Below are 13851 nucleotides of genomic sequence, written 5' to 3'. Positions count from 1 at the left end.
ATAATTATCATTTCTTCTTGAGTGTGGTGAGAACATTTAAGATCTACTCTCTGAGAAACTTCCAAGTATATAATGTAATAGTTTTAACTGTAATACCACACTATACATTTAATCCCCAGAACTTGTTCATCTTACCATTGGAAATTTGTACCCTTTGACCACCATTTGCATGTTTCCCTCACACCTCAGCATCTGAAAACCACCATTCAACCCTCTTGTTTCTGTGAGTTTCACCTTTTTAGGTGACATGTGTGAGAACATATAGTACTTGTCTTTCTCTGTCTGACTTGTTTCACTTAGCATAATGCCTTCCAGGACCATCCATAATGTCATGAATGGCAGGATTTCCTTTTTCTCTGTGGTTGAATAATACCCCATTTTATATATACACCACATTTTCTTCATCTCCCATTTCCCCATGGGCCTTTGGGTTGTTTTCATGCCTTGGCTATTGTGAATAAGGCTGCAGCAAACATGGGGGTGCTGATACCACTTGGAGAAAGTGATTTCATTTCCTTCAGATATATATCCAGAAGTATTCAGGGATTCCTGGGTAATAGGGTATTTCTATTTTTAGTTTTTGGAGGAACCACTGTTTTCCATAGTGGCTGCACCAACTTAATTTCCAGGGTCCCCTTCCCTTACATCCTCACCAATGCTTGTTACCTCTTATCATTCTGATGATATCTCAATGTGGTTTTGATTTCCATTTCCCTGATGATTAGTGATGTTGAACATTTTTTAAAATTTTATTTTATTTTTTCAGTGTTCCAACATTCATTGATGTTGAACATTTTTTAACGTACCTGTTGGCCCTCTGTATGTTTACTTTGGAAAAATGTTCATTCAGGTCCTCTGGCCATCTATTAATCGGATTACTTATGGGGTTTTTGCCATTGAGTTGTAGGAGTTCCTCATATATATTTGGATATACCTTATCAGATATACGGTTTGTGGATTTTTCCCCCATATTTTGTAGGTTGCCTTTTCATTTTTTTTCCATTGCTGTCCAGAAGCTTTTAAGTTTGATGTCCCACTTGTTTATTTTTGCTTTTGTCATCTGTGCTTTTGATATCATATCCACAAATTCAATGCCAAAACCAGTGTCTCCAAGTTTTTCTCTTGCATTTTCTTCTAGAATTTTGTAGGTTCAAGGCTTTCATTTAAGTCTTTAATCCATATTCAGTGAAGTATCATGAGTGGTGTAAGATAAAGGTCTAATTTCATTCTTTTACTTTGAATATCCAGTTTCCCCAGCACCATTTATTCAAAAGACTGCCATTTTCCAATTGAGCATTCTTGGTTCTCTTATCAAATATTAGTTGACCATATATTCATGGGTTTTTTTCTGGGTTTAATACTGTTCCGTTGGTCAGTGTGTCTGTTTTTATGCCAGTACCATACCACTTGGATTACTGTAGCCTTGCTACAAAGTTAGGAAGTGTGATGCCTCCAGAATTGTTTCTCCTTCCAAGGATTACTTTGGTTATATGGGGTCTGTTGTGGTTTCAGAAGAGTTTTAAGATTGCTTTTTCTATTTCTATGAAAAACTCAGTTGGAATTTTGATAGGAATTGTATTGAATCTATTCAATTATTTTAAGTAGTATAGACATTTTAACAACATTAATTCTTTTGATTCATAAACATGGGATATCTTCCCATTTATTCATGTCAACTTCAATTTCTTTTATCAATGTCATATTGCCTCCTTGTATTTTATTGCATTTTTTGGATATTATTTTAAATGAGGATATTTGCTTAATTTCCTTTTAGATAGCTCCTTGTTACTGTATAGAAATACAATGGACTTTTTGATGTTGATTTCTTTATCCTGCGACTCAACTGCATTATTTTATTAGTTGTAGTAGTTTTTCTGTGAAGTTTTTAGGGTTTTCTTTTTTTTTTTTTTTTAATATTGTATTTATTTATTTGACAGAGAGACACAGCGAGAGAGGGAACACAAGCAGGGGGAGTGAGAGAGGGAGAAGCAGGCTTCCCACCAAGCCGGGAGCCTGATGCGGGGCTTGATCCCAGAATCCTGGGATCACGACCTGAGCCGAAGGCAGACGCCTAATGACTGAGCCACCCAAGTGCCCCAGGGTTTTCTTTACATAAGGTCATATTATCTGCAAACAGAGATAATTTTCCTTCTTCCCTACCTGTTTGAATACGTTTTATTTCTTTTTCTTGCCTAACTGCTCTTGCTAGGACTCCCAGTACTAGGTTGAATGCAAGTGGTCAGAGTAGGCATCTCCATCTTGATCCTCATCTTAAAGGAAAACTTACAGCCTTTCCCTATAAAGTATATGATTTCTGCAGGCTTGTCAAATATGGACTTTATTGTGTTCATGTATGTTCCTTCTAAGCTCAATTTGTTGAAAGTTTTTGTCATGAAAAGATGCTAAAATTGTCAGGTGATTTTACACCATCTATTGAGAAGATCATATGATTTTTATCTACCATTGTGTCAATGTGGTGTGTTACATTGATTATGTTGAACCATGCTTATGTGCCGTGGATAAATTCTCCTTGATCATGGTGTATGTGATTTTTAATGTGCTGTTGAATTCAGTTTGCTAGTATTTTGTTGAGGATTTTTGCTTCTATGTTCATCAGGTTGGCCTGTAATTTTCTTATTGTGTTCTTTCCTGGCTCTGGTATCAGGGTAAGTCTGGCCACATAACCCGAGTTTGGTAGTGTCCTCTCCTTGTCAATTATTTTGGAAGAGTTTGAGAAGGATTGACATTAATTCTTCTTTAAACATTTGGTAGAATTCACCAGGGAAACCATCTGCTATGGGCTTCTCTTGGTTGGGATGTTTTCAATACTAATTTAATTTCCTGACTTATTATTTGTCTGTTCAGATTTTCTATTTCTTCTTAAATCAGTCTTGGTAGCCTGTATGTTTAAGGAATTTATCCGTTTCTTTTAAGTTATCCAATTAGTTTGTGTGTAACCGTTAATAGTAGTCTCTTACGATCTTTTTCTCAATGATAATGTCTCCTCTTTTTGTTTCTGATTTTGTTTGATTTTTTCCTTTTTTATAGTTAGTATAGTTAAAGGTTTATCAATTTTCAAAAAACAGCTCATGTTTTCATTAATCTTTTTTATTGTTTTCCTGATCTCTATTTCAGTTATTTCTGCTATCATCTTTTTCCTCCCTTCTGTTAATTTGGCAGTTTTTTCCCTTGTTCCTTGAAGCATAAAGTTTTCCCATTTTTTCTTTTAATTTTTTAAGTTTTTTTTTTTTAATTCCAGCTAGTTAACATATTGTGTAACATTAGTTTCAGTAGTAGAATTTTGTGATTTATCACTTACATACAACATCTAATGCTTATCATTAAGTGCCCTCCTTAATACCCATCACCATCTAGTTCATGTCCCACCTGCCTCCTCTCCAGCAATCCTTAGTTTGTTCTCTATAGTTAAGTCTTCTTCTGCTCCATCTTTATGTTTTGTTTCTTAAATTCCACATGGGAGTGAAATCATGTAGTATTTGTCTTTCTCTGACTAACTTATTTCGCTTAGCATTATACTCTCTAGCTCTATCCATATCATTGCAAATGGTAAGATTTCATTCTTTTTTATGGCTGAGTAATATTCCATATCAATCTATATTTGTCTGTATCTATATCTATATCTATCTATCTGTATGTGTGTGTGTGTGTGTGTGTGTGTGTGTCTGTGTGTATCACCTCTTCTTTATCTATTCATCAGTTAATGGACATTTGGGCTCCTTCCATAATTTGGTTATTGTTGTTAAAGCTGCTATATAAACATCAGAGTACATGTCTCCCTTTGAATTTGTATTTTGTATCCTTTGGGTAAATACCTAGTAGTGCAATTAATGGATTATAGGATAGTTCTATTTTTAACTTTTTGAGGAAATTCCATACTGTTTTCCAGAGTGGCTGCACCAGCTTGCATTCCCAGCAACAGTGTAAAAGGGTTCCCCTTTCTCCACATCCTCACCAACACTTGTTGTTTCCCATATTGTTTCTTTTTTTTTAATATAAGCATTTATCTCTATATTTCTCAAACTTCCTTATAGAACTGTTTTTACTGTGTTCCATAACCTTTGGTATATTGTATTTCCATTTCCATTTATTTCTAAATTTATTTTTAAAATTTCTGGCTTGGCCTTTAATTTGACGCATTGAGGAGTGCCTAGGTGGCTCTGTTGTTAAGCGTCTGCCTTCGGCTCAGGTCATGATCCCAGGGTCCTGGGATTAAGCCCTGCATTGGGCTCCCTGCTCTGTGGAAAGCCTGCTTCTCCTTCTCCCTTCCCCCTGCTTGTGTTCCTTCTCTTGCTCTCTCTCTCTCTGTCAAATAAATAAATAAAATCTAAATAATAATAATAATAATAATAATAATAATAATTTGACCCACTGGTTGTTCAGTAGTGTTTTGTTTAATATCTAGTAATTTGTGGATATTCCAGTTTTCCTTCTGTTATTCTAATTTCACACCATTGTAATTGGAAAAGATACTTGGTATGATTTCAGTCTTCTTAAATCTAATACTTGCTTTGTGACCTAATATATAATCTATCCTGAGGAATATTTAATGTGCACTTGAGAAGAATGTGTGTTCTGCTACTGTTGGATAGAATGTCCATATATGTCTGTTAGGTTCATTTGGTCTAATGTTTAAGTCCAGTGTTTCCTTGTTGATTTTCTATCTAGATGATCAATCCTTTGTTGAAAGTGGGTTATTAAAGTCTATTTATTGTCTATTTCTCCCTTCAAGTAAGTTAATTAATGCTCCAATGTTAGGTGCCTATATGTTTATAATTGTTTTATTTTCAAGATGATTTGATCCTCATTATTATATTATAAACTTTTGGGTCTCTTGTTACAGTTTTTGACTTAAAAAGTTTATTTTGTCTGATAAGTGTGGTTACCCTTACTCTCTTTTGTTTTCCATTGTATGAATATCTTTTTCCATTCCTTTACTTTGAGCCTATGTATTTCCTTTTAGCTGAAGTGAGCCTTTGTAGGCAGCATATAGTTGGGTCTTGTTTTTTTTATACACTTAGTTACTTCATGCCTTTTGATTGGAGAATTTAATTAATTTACCTTTAAAGTAATTATTGATAAGTAAGGACTTACTAATGCAATTGTACTGTTTTCTGGCTTGTATTTCCTGTATTTCTTGCTTCCTCTCTTACAGCTATCCTTTGTGAATTGATTTTCCATAGTGATATGCTTTGATTCCCTTCTTTTTACATTTTGTGTATCTACTGTAGGTTTTTTACTTTGTGATTACCACGAAGCTTACAAAACACATGTTATAAATATAACAGTCTATTTTAAGCTAATAATTACTTAATTTCAATCACACACAAAACCTCTACCCTTTTGTCCTCTCCCCGTCCAGATCATGTTTTTGATGTCACAATTTACCTCTTTTTTATATTGTATATCCACTGACATATTATCATAGCCATATTTTAAGTACTTTTGTCCTTTAGCCTTTGTACTAGAGTTGATTAACACCCCAGTACATTACAGTATTAGAGTACTCTGAATTTGACTATATTTTGCCTTTACCAGTGTGTTTTATATTTTCATTTGTTTTCATGTTAAAATTAGAATCCTTTCATTTCAGTTTGAAAATTACCTTTAAGCATTTCTTGCAGGGTAACTAAATGGTGATTAACTTACTCAGGCTTTTTTGTTTGAGAAAAGTTTTATTTTTATTATTATTATGTTCAATTAGCCAGCATATAGTACGTCATTAGTTTTTGATGTAGTGCTCAATGATTCATTAGTTGCTTGTAACACCCAGTGCTCATCACAACACATGCCCTCCTTAATACCCATCACCTGGTGGTAAAGTTTTTATCTCACTTTCCTTACTGAAGGACACCTTGGCCAGGTAAAGAGTTCTTGTTTGGCTGCCTTTTTTTGTTGTTGTTCTTTCTCCACTTTGAACCTGTCATTCTACTCTCTCCTGCCTGTAAGATCTTTGCTGAGAAACCCCCTGACAGCCATATGGGAGTTTGCTTCTGTGAGAGGATTTTTTCCCCCTCTTGCTGCTTTTAAAATTCTCACTTTGTCTTTGATTTTAGATAGTTTTATTATAAACGGGTCTTAGAGACTATCATTTTGGGTTGAAATTTTGGGAAGGCTCATATGCTTCATGAACTTGGATGTCCAAATGCCTCTCTAGATTTGGGAAGGTCTCCCATTGTTTCTTCAAATAAACTTTCTGCCCCTTTCTTCTCTTCTTTTTGTGGCACTGTGATGATACATATATGTTATTTCTCTTAATGCTGTTCAAAAGTTCACAGAGACTTTCTTCATTGTTTTTTGTTCTTTTTTTCTTTTGCTGTCCTCTGACTGGATCATTTTAAATGAACTGCCATCTACTTCACAGATTCTTTCTTTGGCTTGATCCAATCTGCTGTTGATACTTTCTATTGCATTTTTCAATTTCATTCATCATATTCCTTGACTCCAGAATTTATTTGTTTCTTTTTTATGATTTCTGCCTCTTTGTTAAACTTCTTATTTTAGTTGCATATTGTTTTTCTAATTCTGTTGAATCATCCTTCTATGTTTTCTTATAGCTCACTGAGCTTCCTTAAAACAACTATTTTGAATTCTTCATCAGGCAAATCACAGATCTTCATTTCTTTGGGGTCAGTTACTAGAAATTTATTGTATTCTTGCGGTGGTGTCATCCTTGATTTTTCATATTCCTTAAAGTCTTGCTTTTGCTGTCGTCATGTTTGAAGTGAAGTCACATTGTCCACTCTTCACTGACTGGCTTCAGGAGAGAAGTACCTTCCATTAGCTCTGCTAGGGATTCTGAGGCTTCCTCAGACCTTTCTATGGATACTCTTGCTACACGCTTTCTGTTTCTTCTTGAGAAGAAAGTCTTAAGATTTTATGCCTTCTCTCAATTCTGCAAAGTCATACCAGGTACTGACAACCTCCTGTTTTCTCCTTTCCCTCAGGCAGTGCTGAAAATGCTGGTTTGTGTCCTCCATCTCAGTGTCATAGAGCTTGCCCAGTTTTTTTGCATGTGCTCACTAGCAATCTTCAAGGGCTCACTCCTGCCACCATTTGAGATGTGTATAGGGAAATGGCCACAGGGTGAGGGGTTCAGGTACACAGAGCATTAGGGGTGCCTATGGACCAGTTGGGAGGATCTGCAGGTAGGGCATCCAAAGGCTCACTGTGGGCTTCCTGATAAGAGTCACCAAAGCAATTAGTAGTATCTGTGTGCTTTGGAGGGCGTCAAAGAGACCTGGCTACTGGTCTACCAGCATCTTCCTGTCTTCTAGCCTTGCAGTGTACCACAGTTTTCTGGAAGGGTGAGAAAGAAGTGGGTCTCTTTGGTGGTGTCCTGTACATCTAGGGAAGTCAGAGTTTTACTCCTATGTTCCCATTTCCCCAAATGGGAGAAATCATGGGTCAAGAAGTTCTTTCTTGGCCCTGAGCTGTACCACCTTGGAAGAAGAATGACACAGGTAAAGCTAAACTGTTCCTCTTACCCTCTTCAATGGGTCCAATCTCAGATTCATTTTAGGCTCCAGAGGTATGCTGAAACATCTTCTCTGGATTGTTAGACTTTCACAAAAGCATTCTCATGGTGGGCGATTATCAAAATATGTGTTCTTTGGAAAAAGATAATAGAAGATGGCTATTTTGCCATTTTGCTCTCACAGATATTTTCAAAAAGTGAAAGATTGACAGCAGTTATGATTGAAATGTGGTACTATTTCTGTCAAATGTTTTCTAACTTGTAAAAATATTATGTAATAGCATGGTCAGAGAGAGACAAATTCCATATGCTCTCTCTTCTATGTAGAATATAAAAATAATTCATTTTATTTTATTATTTTTTTTATATTTTAAAAGATTTTATTTATTTATTTGACAGGCAGAGATCACAAGTAGGCAGAGAGGCAGGCAGAGAGAGAAAGGAGGAAGCAGGCTCTCTGCAAGCAGAGAGCCCAATGTGGGGCTCGATCCCAGGACCTGAGATCATGACCTGAGCCAAAGGCAGAGGCTTTAACCCACTGAGACACCCAGGTGCCCCAATTCATTTTATTTTTAAGAAAATATTTTATTTATCTATTTGAGAGAGAGCACAAGCAGAGGGAGAAGCAGGCTCCCTGCTGAGCAAGGGAGTGCAATGTGGGGCTCAGTCCCCGGACCCTGGGAGCATGACCTGAGCTGAACACAGACACTTAACTGACTGAGCTACCCAGGCACCCCAATTAATTAATTTAAGAAAACAAAGCTCATAGATGCAGGGAATAGATTGGTGGTTGCCAGGGGCAGGGGGTGGGAGGTGGAAAATGAGTGAAGGGGATCAAAAGGTACATATAAAATAAAATAAGATAAATACCAACAGTTTTTAAAATAGCATGGTAAAGGAATAGTGATGTTTGTTATTTTATCCCATCATTTGTGGTTTAATTTCTAACTGTGTGCTTCTCTGCCTGTGCCCAAGAAATCCCCTGGTCCCTCCCCTGTTCTCCTTTTGGTCAACATTCCCCAAACGGGTTTGTGCTTTTAGAAAGGTGTGCATGGAGAATGGCCTATGGGGAAATTTACAAGTCAGAGAGGACTTTGTGTTATAAGTGATTCATTTGTGAAAGTACCACATTAAGGGAGAGAGACAAGATCAGAAGTAGAAGTTTGAATCAGAAAGGTGGGCAGGATAGATGAATGAACACAGGTGGGCTAACAGCTGTAGAAGCTAAGAGACTGAACGAGACAGAAATAGGTAAACCAAGGTAGTTCTGCAGCAATTTATAAGAATTTGGAAGGCAGTGCCTCCTCTGTAGAGAAATGTTTTCACATAGGACAACACATTCCATAGTGCTGGATACTGAGTTGGATCTAGCATAACAAAATCAATAATTTATATCTCCTTGGTTGAAGACATTTCATATAGTACCAAAATTCATAAAATGGGCCAATGGGAGTTAATGGTAGTAAGATAACCAGAGGTTTCTAATAACATTTGGGATTTTTCTCTAAGCAAGGCAATTTCAGATAATTGGTTCCTGGGCTCCCTAAAGAAAGGGGATTTTCCAGATCATCCTTTTGATGTAACAGACAGAATATGTGGAATGCTCTCTAAAATGTTATAGTATCAGTGACTTTAAATAATTTAAGCACCAAAATCTTATTCTCCTCCTGCCTGTGGGCTTTCTCGCAGAGAGTGCAATTATATTAAATGTAGGAAACAAATGGACTCTAAGTTCAAGTGTGGGTACAGACTTACTTGGCATCTCATTGCCTTTCTGAAAGTCTCATTACTCTCAGATTCCTTGTTTTCCTTTCTTCAGGCTTGGCAGAGACTGTGTACTCTTAAAATGATTGCAGACAGTCAGGGCAAGAAGAGACCTGAGTTCACTGACTCCATCTACACAGATGGGTAAATGCATCCAGTCCTTAAGAAAGAGCCAGAAAAATGCTGATAAAGATGAGCCAGGGTTCTGATGTAGAATTCATCCAAAGACAAATTTAGTATTGGCTACACAGTCTGTGAAGCATCAGATACAGTGCTCCTAGAATTTGTAGTCTTTTAGTTTGGGGAATTTGGGTGTTGTTTTTTTATTCCTTATCATGAAAAACTGTAAATGCTTGCAAACATAGAAAGAATATAGAATGAACCTTAGTCTCAGATCGGGTTCCCTGGAGACAGACTCTGAAGCAGGGGTTTGGGTGCAGGTGGTTTTCTAGGGAGAACTGTTGTGATCAGCATCAGGAGGGAGGAAAGGAAGCAGGCCAGGTGCTGAGCTGCAAGTCTCAACAAGAGCCTCAGCCAGCTCTGGGATCTCTGACTGGTCATGGCCCTTAAAGGTTCTCTCCTTCCTTGAAACAAGTATCTGGTGTTTGTACGTGGGCTCTGCCCAGCGAGGGAGATACCACCTTAGACAAGCAGCACTCTTCCACTAAGGCAAATGCTTTGGAGGGACTCAGCCAAGAGCCTTCCTCGGCCATCAGTCCCTCCTCTAGGGTGGCCTCAAGGGGAGCATTAGGCACTGACCAACAGTCTGTACATTTACCCATCACTCGGCTTCCATTATTGTCTGCCTAGAGCCCATCTTCCTTTGTCCACCTTCACCCACTTCTCCCCCTTCCAGCCCCATGGTCTGTTTATTATTTTTTTTGACAACTTACTGAGTTATAATTTATATACTATAAAATTCACTCATCTGAAGTGTACAACTCTATGATTTTTCAGTAAATTTCACCAAGTTATGTAACCATATCCCCAATCCAGTTTTAGAATCTCTTTATCACTCTTAACAGCTCACTCCCTTTTCAAAAAATTATTCCTGGTACATTTTGAAGCAAATCACTTCAGTGAAGTTTTAATGCAATTAAGTTCTTAACTGAAAGGATCTATTGATAGAAAAAAGACAGGATTCACAGTTTTTATGAGTGGGAGCCATTTACCTACGATCTAAGGTCACGGCATATAAGAGCTTGGGAGATATAAGGCACGTTCTTTCCAGAGAGAATGACGCTTACTTCCCTTAAGTGAGTTATTCCCAGAGGTCATCTAAGAATACCACATCTGACAGACGGCTCTGTTCATTATAGTTCTACTCCATTCCTCAAGAGAACTTGTGTCAGAGACAGTGAACTGTTCAAGTATTCGTGTACTCAAGACAGCAGGCGGTAAGGGAGGGCTTTCTAAAAAAGGAAATAGTAGCTCCAATGAGAGACCACCTTTGTATGGCATCAGAAAGAGGAGAAGTACTAGGTAGGGCAAAGATGGAAAGGAAATAATAAAAGACAAAGGGAGAAAATTCCATGTGTTAAGTGGCCCAGGCAAAAAAAAAAACCAAGGTATTTTCTAAGGTTTGTGTAAAAGCCTTTGCACATATTTCATCTTATTGATAAATAAGGGGTCTAGAAAAGCAAAAGGGATGTTTTTTAAGATAAAATATAATTCACTACCATAAATTCACCCTTTTAAGGTGTAAAATCCAGTGGTTTTTAGTATATTCACTGGATTATGGAAACATCACCAGTATATAATTCCAGAAACTTTTCATTGCCCCCAAAATAAACTCTGTACCCATTAGTGGTTACCTCTCCTTCCATCCACCCCACCTTCACTCCAGACTTTGGTAACCACTAATCATTTTTCCATCCCTATAGATTTGCCTATTCTGGACATTTCCTATAAATGGAATCACAATGTGTACCCTTATGTCTCATTTCTTTCCCTCAGCATATTTTCAATATGTTTGCAGTGTTGTATACTATATGTCAGCACTGAATTCCTTTTTATGGCTGGATAATATTCCTGTATGAATATGGCTATATCACATATGGTTAATCCATTCATCAATTAATGGCCACTGGGTTATTTCCCCTTTTTGGCTATTGTGAGTAATTTTGCAGTGAATTCTGGGGACAAATTTTTATAGGCATAGATAAGTTTAACTCACCTAACAGTGAAATTGTTGCTGGGTCCTACTGTAACTCTCTGTCTACATTTTGAAGAACCTCTATCCTGTTTTCCCCAGAGGGGCTGCACCATCTTTCATTCCCACCAGCAATGTGGGAGGATTCCAATGTAACCACATTCTCACCAACACCTGTCATTTCCGCTTTCTTGATTTGCTTTGTTCTTTAATGATAGCCATCCCAGTGTATGGGAGGGGAAAAGACACATTTTAAAAGACTCTGGCAGCAAAGAAAGGTGAATGCTAGGAACATAAGCTCTATGCTTAGGGCCCTCAGTTCTGTGCCCACAAAGGATAACATTTTCTGGGCACAGTGAGTGAGTTTGGTGGCCATTGGTGCTGAGAACCCTGTCACTTGAAGGGCTGTGAGGATGTCCATTCTGGCCTCGCTCATTAAACAGAGCCTGCTCTGTTTTATAACAGAATGATCAGAGCTCATGGCTATTTTCAAATAAATGTCTATGTAAGCACACGTGCCAGGTTAAAACACTAGAAACAGAATGTGCTGAAGAGAGTAAGAAACGTAAATAATTCTGGTCACACTGAAGGAAGGGTATCTCTCTGCCTAAGGTGGTTTTTGTGAGTTTTTAAAGTATTGCTATATATGGGTTTTTATTTGTGTTTTTGTTTGTCCAAATAGAAGGGAGGGTGGTGAAGGAACTTTCTTCTAGAAAACTATGAATCAAGGACAGCAACTTTGTTGAAAGTATGTCCTGGGGCTCCTTTGGCCCTTGGACAGCATGTTAGGCTGCAGTTGGCCTTGAAGGGTCTTTGTCATCACAGGTACATTTAGTATTTGTCTCGATGCCTACAATTAACTGTAGAAGTTAAAAACAGAAGTTACGGAGTCTTAGGTCTATCTGCTTGGGGCTCCAGTACCTTAGAAGAGCTTGCCAGACATCATGGGGGGATTTGGAGCAGTAGAGGAAGTATTTACAAATGTGAATTTTCCATTTTGAATGCTCCCATTCCATTCCAGAGAACGTTTTGGGGGCGGGGGCTGCAGAGGGGATGGCCTCTGAACAGTCAGCTCCTGAAAACACTTCCTCTTTTCCTGGTCCTTGTTGCCTCTTCTGTTCCCCTCTTCTTCATCTCCTCTTCTTTTGCTACATTGCTTTTTCTGCTCTCTGGTTTCTCTTCTAGAATAGTGACTAGGGTTGCTAGAAAAGCGTCTTTTCAAAGGAGGCAACAGGAGGCAATGCCAGGAGACCCCGCCTTTGAGAACTGTGTGACCATAGGTAAGTCACACTGCAGCCAGGCGCCCCTTTCCTCCTCATCAGCAGAATGAAGGGCTTCAGCAGATGGCCTTGCAGGTGCCTGTGCTTTGGAGGCCAGACATTTATTTTTCTGAATACCATGGATGATGCCATTACTCAGGGTTGGGGTTGAGCCAAGGAGTTCTAGAAGCTTCTGAAACCTGGAAGCTGAGTGTGCCTGTATTAGTCATGTATTAGTCAGGGTTCTCCAGAGACACAGAGCCAATAGGGTGTGTGTACACATGATGTTTTATATCTATAAGTATATAGATATAAAACATATATATAAAGAGATTTATTGTAAGGCATTGGCTTACAGTTTCAGAGAGGCTGACAAGTACCAAGATCTACAGGGTGAGTCAGCAAGCTGGAGACCCAGGACTGCTGATGGTGTAGTTTTCATCCAAAGACTGATAGGCTCAAGACCCAGAAGGAGCTGATGTTTTCGCTCAGGTTCAAAGGCAAGAGAAAACAGATGGCTCTGCTTCAAGGCACTCAGACAGAAGGAGTTCCCACCGTATCAGCCTTTTTGTTCTATCTGGACCTTCAACTGATTGGATGGGGCCCATCCAATTGGAGAGAACACCCCGTGCTTTACTCAGTCTACCTATTCATATGTTAATCTTTCCAAAGGAAAAAAAAAACAAAACAAAACAACCGACCCTCACAGACGCACACAGAATAGGGCTTCATTTGTTCCTGTTAAGTTGAAACACAAAATTAACCATCTCGGCCCCAGTCAGATATACACCAAAGAGAAGATAAGGAATTATCCTGGTGTCTGGTTTGTCTGGGAGTACTTCACTCTTCACCCCTCACAGCTCATGATATTTAAACTTTTCTAGTTGTTATTTGTTAAAATATATATATATATATGTGTGCATGTGTGTGTATATACACACACACACATATATATTTCATAATTTATAATTTATAATATATCTAATTTATATTATAAATATACAAAATAGATTTAAATATATATTTTAAAATTATTTTGTTTGTTAAAAATATATATGTATATTATAATTTATGATACATTTAGCTTATATTACAAATATACAAAAATATATATAAATACGTATATATTTAAAAATGGTTCAAAAGCAAGCATACGTCGTGTGCCTTTCAGAAAAATCTTG

General features: G+C 37.7%; 1 protein-coding gene across 1 annotated transcript in view; it reads left to right on the top strand.

Annotated features, from left to right (window-relative positions):
• The window catches only part of LOC111155531 (calcium/calmodulin dependent protein kinase ID), a 432128-nt gene that overhangs the window by 343720 nt on the left and 74557 nt on the right, over positions 1–13851 (top strand). The gene's annotated exons all lie outside the window — the stretch shown is intronic.

This window comes from Enhydra lutris, unplaced genomic scaffold (genome assembly GCF_002288905.1).
Source record: "Enhydra lutris kenyoni isolate GAN:26980312 unplaced genomic scaffold, ASM228890v2 scaffoldscaffold42, whole genome shotgun sequence".
In the NCBI taxonomy this organism is placed as follows: domain Eukaryota; kingdom Metazoa; phylum Chordata; class Mammalia; order Carnivora; family Mustelidae; genus Enhydra; species Enhydra lutris.
This window is presented reverse-complemented; position numbering and strand designations above follow the sequence as displayed.